Raw genomic sequence first — 8628 nt, 5'->3', positions numbered from 1 at the left:
AGATAATGGCAGCCTCAATGCCCCACAAATGGTAGCTGTTATTTCTGAGTTTAGCAGGAATCTACCCTTTTCATAAACAGCTCATTTCCTTAACCTTTTTTCCTGCTTCAACATATCAAATGTGCCTCCGGCAAATCTGTACTGCGGGCTCGATAGGGTCTTTGGATCTCCTCTCCTCTAAGATTTTTCTTCCTCATATTGTTTATTGGTACAAACGTGTTCCTCCTGCTTGTTTATATACTCCAGGCAAAAATGGGCGGGGTTGGGTTGAAGCCACAAAGTTAAAGGACAGGGTGGTCTGAGGACCTAGATAACCTGAATGTGGGCCCAGCCGGTCAACCTGACCTGTGATTTTGAAGAACAGAGGTGAGGTGAGTGGTAAAACAGGGCAGGAGTCAAGCGGAGGGAGCAAATGGGGTGCACACCGGAAAAGAGAGGATGAGAAGGAAGGACACAACCGACTTAGGTCCCTGGTCCACTTAGGCGATACAGGACATATAGAGAAATCTGTCCCATCCTCCTGCAATCCTTCCTGGGGTAAGGACAAACACCGAGGTAGGTCCCCACCCCAACGCCATTCTGGACCCATATCCCGCCCCCGCCCCCCGCCTCCCGCCAAGCAGCCCACGGAGAATCAGTGATCGAGATTAGACCTCCAAGCTGCCTAGATGGGACCCGGAAGTGCATACCGAGGAACCCGACTTCCCAGACCTCCTTCAGGAGTGCGAAGTCGCCAACACTGTGGAGCGCATGGGTCGGGCTGAGCAAGTGAGTATGGGGGTTCAGCGACCCCGGGCTCTGGGAGGAGAGTGGGGCCGACTGCGCCATCACGGTGTCAAGCTCTGACTGCGGTAATGGGCTTGGGCTGGGGGACTGGGGGCAGGGCAGGGGATTCCTGTGGGATTGGGGTGGGGGTGCAGGAACCTACTGGGTCCCCCCAGCCCAGGCTCAGCCTGCAGGCTGCCTCCTGGTGCTGCGTGCCAGGTGACCTTCTCACGGCAGGACCCAGCTGGCCTGGAGAGAGAATGAAGCTTCTCAGACCTTCTGGACTGGGAGTCTCTCCTGGGAGAGCTTCACCTACTGCTTTCCCTGTATCTGACCTGTTCTCCTACCCTTTCCTGAGGTGACTGCCCGTCCCTTGTGTTGTGTTCTGAAGAATTTTTAGAGAAGATTTTGGCTTTGTAGCAGCACCGAGGATTGGATCCGGCCCATGGAGAAGCTGCCTGAGCAGATGTCTCTGGAGTCCCTGTTTCCATCCCCTGAGCAGGAGCCTCGAAAGAGCAAGGGTGAGGAGCTGACGTAACTGGCTTTCTTGGTCTAAACCGTCCTTCTGACTGCAGCCTTAGATCAGATAGACACGATTAATGTTACACTTAGAATTGTCCTGGTGCAAGACAACTGATTTTTTATTACCTAAAACTCTACTGCGTGTAAATGAGGCCTATAACTAATGTTTCCTCTCTGACTGTTGAGGATACCTGCAGGAGCGCCATCATAGCACTAAGGCTTGTGGAGCTGTCATTCCAGCACCTACTAATTTGCTTGGTCTTTGGAGAAGCTCAGTGAATGTCATGTGGATTAATAAGTGAATGAGCCCAGCAAAGTTTACCCCATAGCCCAAGTACCAGGAAAAGAGTGGAATCCTCCCAAGTTCTCTTTCACCATTAGGGAAGATACATTTTCCACTCAAGGTATAAACTGCAAGAGGGTGCTTGCCCCTGGAATACAGTAGACAAGCCAGCCACCTGCTGATGGAAGATGAGGTTAAACTATAAATATCCACATTTTAGTATCAGTCTTTCATCTCAGCATTTTTCTGCTATCTATGTCTGGCCATTAAAAAAAAAAGGCAGACTTGATCATTTAATTGGGAAACAAAGATTTAGATAAGGCATATCATGGACTTTGAGATGGCTTATATTTGGGGAGATTTTCTTTCACATATGTAGTCTTCTAATGATGTTTTCAGGCTAATAATTCATTCAACAATATTTATTATTATGAAGTGTTGAGACTAACTTGAAAGAAAATCTAACCCCTAACCACCCACCAGCTTAGAATTGAGTTGGAATAGTTAACTATAAGAGGCTGTAGGACAATAAACAGTGTAGGAATCCATAGGAAGAAATCATTGTGAACTGGGTAGTAGCCCTGGAACCCTAAGAAAGTCATGAGTTTGGCCTTGGAAGAATTTAGGGTATGAAAGGAGTCAGTTTTTGATGAGAGGATAGAATAGATCCTTACTACAGATTCCTTGCTGCTAGTCTTTTTAAGAAACCAAGTGCCCATATTTGCCTTCTTAAATACTCATTATTCATATTTTGAGTTCTCTGCAGTAGTCTCAACCCAACTTTAAGGCCTTACCTCAGTATTTCCCAAGGCAAACTCAGCAAGAGTGGTGTGTCTGCACAAGGTAATGCAGACAGCACTTAGACACCTGTGCTACCCACTGTTGTGCATTTGTGTCCTTTTACTCACACGTATTACTGTTTTTTACATTCTCTGCCTATCCAAATCCCACACATCTCAAGGTCCCATGTGTGAAGACTCAGTGCAGGACAGACCCTTTCATGAAGCTTCTAAAACAGGCTGGGGCTGTGAAGAAGGGAACAATCAGATGCAAGAATTTACATGGGAACTTGTGAGGCTGGGTGGCTGACTGAGGAGCCGATGGAAGTTGGCTACAATTGCCTTTGTTCCCTTCACTGTTATACCTCTTAAAAAAAATCTTTGCCAGTTGCCAGTATCTTTGTAATTGCCATTCATTTCTCAACACAGGGCTCTGTTTGTGTTCCAGCAAAACTGGTTATATCCAGGCTGTCAGTAGCTTCACTAACGAACTAACTGAACACATTTTTTTCAGCTCTTAATTTTTTGACCCCTTATTATTTTTTGTTGCACTCACTCTTCCTTATAACTCTTGTTCTTTGGTTTTGGAAGCACCATTTTCTTCTGGTCTGCCCCTTGCCTTCTCGGGGACTTTACCACTCCTATTTTTCCACCTGTTCCTTAAACACTGAGTTTCCCCAAGACTATTCTCAGCCCACTCCTCTTTTTACTCCTGTAGGTAATCCTACCTCCTTCCATTACTTCACTTACCACCGTGTGCTGCTCTTGCTTCTAGCTGATGCCTGAGTACTAGATGTTCATAGGTTCACTTTTGAGTTCATCCCTTTCTACCATATCCTATCTTTCTACCTACCTGTGACTACCTGGGTTAATTTTAGTAACTGGTTTTCCCAAGCTAGAAAACTTGTAGTCATCCTCTACTTTCTCCTTCTCTTCAAATTTAATTATTAAATCCTATCAATCTTTCTTCAGAAAGACCTGATTCTGTTGCCAGTCACTGCCACTTCCTTATGTTAGGCCCATTATATATTTTTTCTGGGTTGTTGAAACATTCCTATGCTATTGGTCATTTCCCCCACTGGCTTCCCATACAGCTGCCAGAATAAACTTCCCTGGAAGCAAGTCTGATCATATTATTCTCTGCCTATAGGACAAAGTCCAAAATCCCGAGTTTAGCTTATATGTCTCTTCATTATTTGGCCTTATTCTATTTTTCTGCCATATCTTCTGCTTACATTTCAGTCACATTGAGATTTTTTTCACTACACCTTAGTTTTAGTATTACCTTTTAGGTTTCTCGGCCTTAGCATATACTGTTATGTTTGCCTGGAATGCGTTTTACCTTGTTGATCCTGTTCATACTTCAAGACCTAGCTCAATGTCATTCTTTGAGGATGCCGTACCCAACTTATCTAGGTAGAGGTTGTCATTCCTAATTTTGTGCTTTGAAGCACTTTGGTCATATATATCTATTTTAATATCTATACCAGTATCTTGCACATAGTAGGTGGTTCATACGTTTGTTGATTGGTGAACATCAAACAGGAAGTACCTTAGTTTGCTAGCACTGCTGTAACATTACCACAAACAATTGTGTATGACTTAAAACGACCAAACTGTAATCTGTCACAATCATGGAGGCTAGAAATCCATGAGGACCAAGATCACTCTGAAGGCTCTAGGGAAGAATCTTTCCATGACTGTTAGCTTCTGGTGGCTCCCAGCAATCCTTGGTGCTCCTTCACTTGTAGCTGCATCATTCCAATCTCTCTCCAGGCCTTCTTCCCTGTGTATTTCTGTGTCTGAATCTGCCTCTCCTTTATCTTGTACAGATACCTATCGTAAGATTTAGGACCCACCCATATCCATTGTGCCCCCATCTTAACTATTCGCCTCTGCCAAGACCCTATTTCCAAATAAAGTCATATTTTAAGGTAGACATGAGTTTTGTTCAGGGGCACGAAAAGAGTTATTGCTCATTTCTTCTGTTAGAAGGAAATGTGTCTGGGATCACACAGGCTTTTTAAAGAAATTTTATTTATTTATTTATTTTTAGAGAGAAGGAGAAAGAGAAGGAGCGAAACATCAGTGTGAGAGAGAAGCATTGATCAACTGCCTCTCACATGCACCCCAACTGGGAACCAAACCCACAGTTCAGGCATGTGCCCTGAACTGGAATCGAACTGGCGGCCTTTTGCTTTGTGAGATGATGCCCAAGCGAGCCACACTGGTCAGGGCTGGGATCATACAGTTTTGTGATTAACCTATTTAAAGAACTCCATAGATTTGCTCCTCCCTTTATTTGCCTGTTATTTCAGGAAGCCGCTGCTCTTGGATTTCTCTACCTCTGTCTCAGGCTGGCCCCTGTCTGCTGAGGGGGGACATGCCATGGTAGGGGGTTCCTTCCATGAGGGGATATGCCTCTCTGAATTCTACTTGTGTCTCGGTCCTGAAGAGTTCTTATAAATGATCTATTTGGGACCCTCAGTGATTTATAGATTCTTCTGTGGATGAAGTAGAACTTCCTTTTAATGGATTGCTGGGAAATAATCAGAAGCACTTTTAAGCACCTAATACATGCAGAGTTCTTTACGTAGTCCTGGGGTTGGAGAAAAAGAAATGGAAGACATCTTTTACTCTAATCCTTTCAATATAAATTGAGGGGAACACACAAAACTAAAGCTATTTCTAACGTCCAAAGACAATGGCGTTAATTAAATGCCATGAGGGATACAGGAACTGTATACCTTAGAAGTTCCAAGGAGAGAAACCAGGGTAAGTTTCCCAAAGGACACTGCCTTTGAGCTGAGTCTTGAAGGATAAATGGGATTTTGATAGGTGAAGTTGAAAGAGAGGAGAAGGAAATGCCTGGGGATAAATGTTTAGGAGACATTGGTTCAGATTAACTAGAACATAGAGAAGATGTGATAGGGACGGGATTGCAAAGGTAGAGTGGAGTGAGCTGTTAAGATTTTGTATGCAGAGATACTGATGAATGTTAGCTTTTAACAGCTGAGTGTTGTCTATCAAGATAATCTGATTTGTTTAGGGAGGTGGGGAGTGCTTAGGATCTGACTTGAGGACATTAACAGTAATAACAGAAGCAATAGTACTGTTTATTTAATGGATGTGGAACAGTGAAGGGAGTCATTGTTGCCCCTTCCTTCATATATATATAATTATTTTTCTTGATTTTAGAGAGTGAGAGAGAGAAACATTGATTTGTTGTTGTACTTATCTATGCATTCATTGGTTGCTTCTTGTATGTGCCCTGACCAGTTCTCAGGGTGCCCTGAACCTACAACCTTGGCATATTGGGACTAAGCTCTAACCAACTGAGCAACCCAGTTAGGGCCTCCCCTCCCCTTTTTAATTTTGAAAAATGTTAAAGCTACAGGAAAGTTGCAAGAATATTATATTAAATAATCATACACCAGAAGGAGAAGTGGGTTTGGGACTGGTACGAGAGCCACCTGGAAATGTCCGTTTAGATTATTGGAGATGCTGTGGCTGGCTTACACATACCCCCATCTCAGCAGATGGGAATGTCACCCTTCTAGCTCCTCAACCCAGAGGGAAAGATCTGTTTCTTTCCTATCCATATCCATTAGTCAGTAATTCTACTGATGAGACCATCAACATCTTCCCACAATCCAAGTACTTGATACTAGCTCCTCTGCCACTATATCTGCTTAGATCACCATCATCTCTCTCACTGGATTATTGAAATAGCCTTCTGGCTGGTTGTCCTTCCTCTGCTGTTACCTTCCTGTAGCCTGCGTTCAACATAGAAGCCAGTGTCATCCTGTTGAAATGTCAGATCTGATCTTTGGTCAAAACTCTCCAGTGTCCTAGAGTCTCACTCAGTGAATGCAGATCTCTTACTATGGCCTATAGGAACCTATGCTCGTGGACCCCTTTTTATGTCTTTGACCTTATTTCTCACTGCTGTCCCCCTTGCCCATTCTGCTCCAGTCACACTTGGCCTTCTTGAACATCCAGGGCCTTTGTACTTGTTATTTCTTCTGTGTATGATCCTTCTTCCTAGATACCCTTATCTACTTCAAGTCTTTCCTTAAATGTCATTTTCTTAGACAATGTTTAAAATTGCAGTTCTTTTCGCTGTCCCTCCACCTGGCACTCTAATCCTTGTCCCTTGCTTTTTTCCCTTATAGCGCTTTTCTCACTTTCTAATAGTATATAATTGACATTTTACTATTATTCATCTCCCTTACTAAAAGGAAAGATCTTAGAGGCAGGATTTCTGTCTGTTTTGTTCACTGATATATGTCAGAGCCTGGAATGGTATGCAGCATGTTGTGGGTGCTCAGTAAAATATACTGAATGAATGTGAATGAATGAAGGGCCATATATATGACTTGTAAAGATGAGAAGTATTTCAGGAGTTACAGGAGAATGATCACCTTCCGCTTCATGGAGAAGGTGATATTGAACAGGGCCTGAAAGAAGTGAGAGTTACATTTTTGAATATGTCCAGCAGGCTGTCAAATGTCTGACAGAAAGCACATCCTCTAGAATGTCTAAGCCTTCACATGTTGTGATAGGGAGTGAATAGAGTGGTTCAACAGACAGTAGAAAAGGCTTTGTATAGGGGAGATGATCAGAATGAGACTAGAAGGACAGATAGGGGCCAGGTCAGGGCAACAGAGCAGAAGCTTTCATTTTCATATTCGCTTAAGCCAAGTACAGAAGGCAGATGTGATAGGGATGAGATTATAAAGGTAGAGTGGAGTGAGATGTTTATTATTAAGTATTCCAAGTCCAAGTGGAGGCATGCCTGGGTTATTGCCCTACCACTTGTTGATGTGCTGATGGAGGCTCCATTTGTTCTTTTTTCTTATGTTTCATCCTAATTAATGAATCCAGTTTTGAAGAGCTTCTAAGTTTAGGTGCCCCAAGCCCTGTAGGACAGATTTGGCAGATTTAGAAAGCTCTAGAGTTATGCTGTCTAGTAGGGTAGACAGTAGCCATAAATGGCCAACTAAACTTAAATTAATTACAATTAAATACTGTGAAAAGCTCAGCTCCTCAGTTGCACTAGCAACCTTTCAAGTGCTCATTAGGCACTATTGGGTACGGTATTGGACAGCACAGAAGTGGGTAGTTTCTATAACCACAGACAGTTCTGTTGGATTGTGCTCCTGCAGGCATTAGTGAGTGACTTGAATTCATTATGGTATGTTGCTAAAAAGAATTGGCTGGCTAGTAATTAGACCTGATAGATGTCTTTGTCAGTCTTTAGGTACTTGACTTGTCAGACATAGTCTCTGTTCCCAGGAGTTTGCAATCTGTCTGACACATAAGGTAAACACATGTGCAGGGAGATGTAAAAACATTAAACCACTCACACATATTAGAATGACTATCATCCAAAGACAAAAGATAACAATTATAGAGGAGAATATGGAGAAAAGGGAACCTTGTCCACTATTGATAAATTGGTATAGTCATTAGAGAAAATGGTGTGAAGGTTCCTCAGAAAATTAAAAATGCAACTACCATATGATCCAGCAATTCCACTTTGGATATTTACCTGAAGGAAACAAAATCATTATCTTAAAAAGCTGTCTGCACCACCATGTTCATTGCAGCATTATTTACAATAGTCAGACATAGAAAAACCTAAGTAAGTTAAAGAAATGTGGTATATGTATACAATGGAATGTCACTCAGCCACAAATAAGAAGGAAATCCTTTCATTTGTGACAACATGGATGGACGTTGAGGGCATTATGCTAATTGAAAAAGTCAGAGAAAGGCAAATGCTGTATGCTCTCACTTGTATGGGGAATCTAAAAACAATCTAAAAGATACGGGAACAGATTAGATTGGTGGTTGCTAGAGGTGAGGTGTGGTAGTTGGGGGGATTGGATGAAGGTGGCCAAAATCTACAAACTTCAGTTAATAAGGTAAATAAGTCCTGGTGATAAAATGTGCAACATGGTGATTATAGTTAACAATACCATACTGATTATTTGAAAGTTGCTAAGAGAGTAGATCTTAAAAGTTCTCATCACAAGAAAAAATTGTAACCCCCCTCCCACCCTCAGTATCCAAATTGAACACACAGAAGATGAAGGCATATGTGGACGTGGAACAAATGTAAATATGGTTCTGTGATGGTATCACAAATAATTATTAAGTTCTTTAAAGGCAGTCACCATTGTTTAATAAAGCCAGGGCTGCATATGTTTTAGGCTTTCACTGCTGATGGAAATGCTGCATTGGAAATTCCTCATCACCACCTTATTTCAGAAA

The 8628-nt window shown here is 42.5% G+C and overlaps 1 protein-coding gene across 6 annotated transcripts in view; it reads left to right on the top strand.

Moving 5' to 3' along the window:
- The first annotated feature begins 698 nt into the window (after positions 1-698).
- Positions 699-8628, top strand: part of TMEM225B (transmembrane protein 225B) — a 30956-nt gene continuing 23026 nt past the window's right edge. For 3 of the 6 annotated variants that reach the window (XR_008530506.1, XR_008530505.1, XM_054589845.1), the window contains exons 1-2: positions 706-768; positions 1124-1286. The gene's annotated coding sequence lies outside the window, so the exon portion shown is untranslated. Of the gene's footprint in view, positions 769-1123; positions 1287-4405; positions 4439-8628 lie in introns of those variants that run through there. The other 3 variants (XR_008530507.1, XM_054589847.1, XM_054589846.1) reach the window with 3 other exon arrangements.

This window comes from Pteronotus mesoamericanus, unplaced genomic scaffold (genome assembly GCF_021234165.1).
Source record: "Pteronotus mesoamericanus isolate MK-2021 breed Mesoamerican mustached bat unplaced genomic scaffold, CSHL_Meso_final scaffold_167, whole genome shotgun sequence".
Taxonomy (NCBI): Eukaryota; Metazoa; Chordata; class Mammalia; order Chiroptera; family Mormoopidae; genus Pteronotus; species Pteronotus mesoamericanus.
This window is presented reverse-complemented; position numbering and strand designations above follow the sequence as displayed.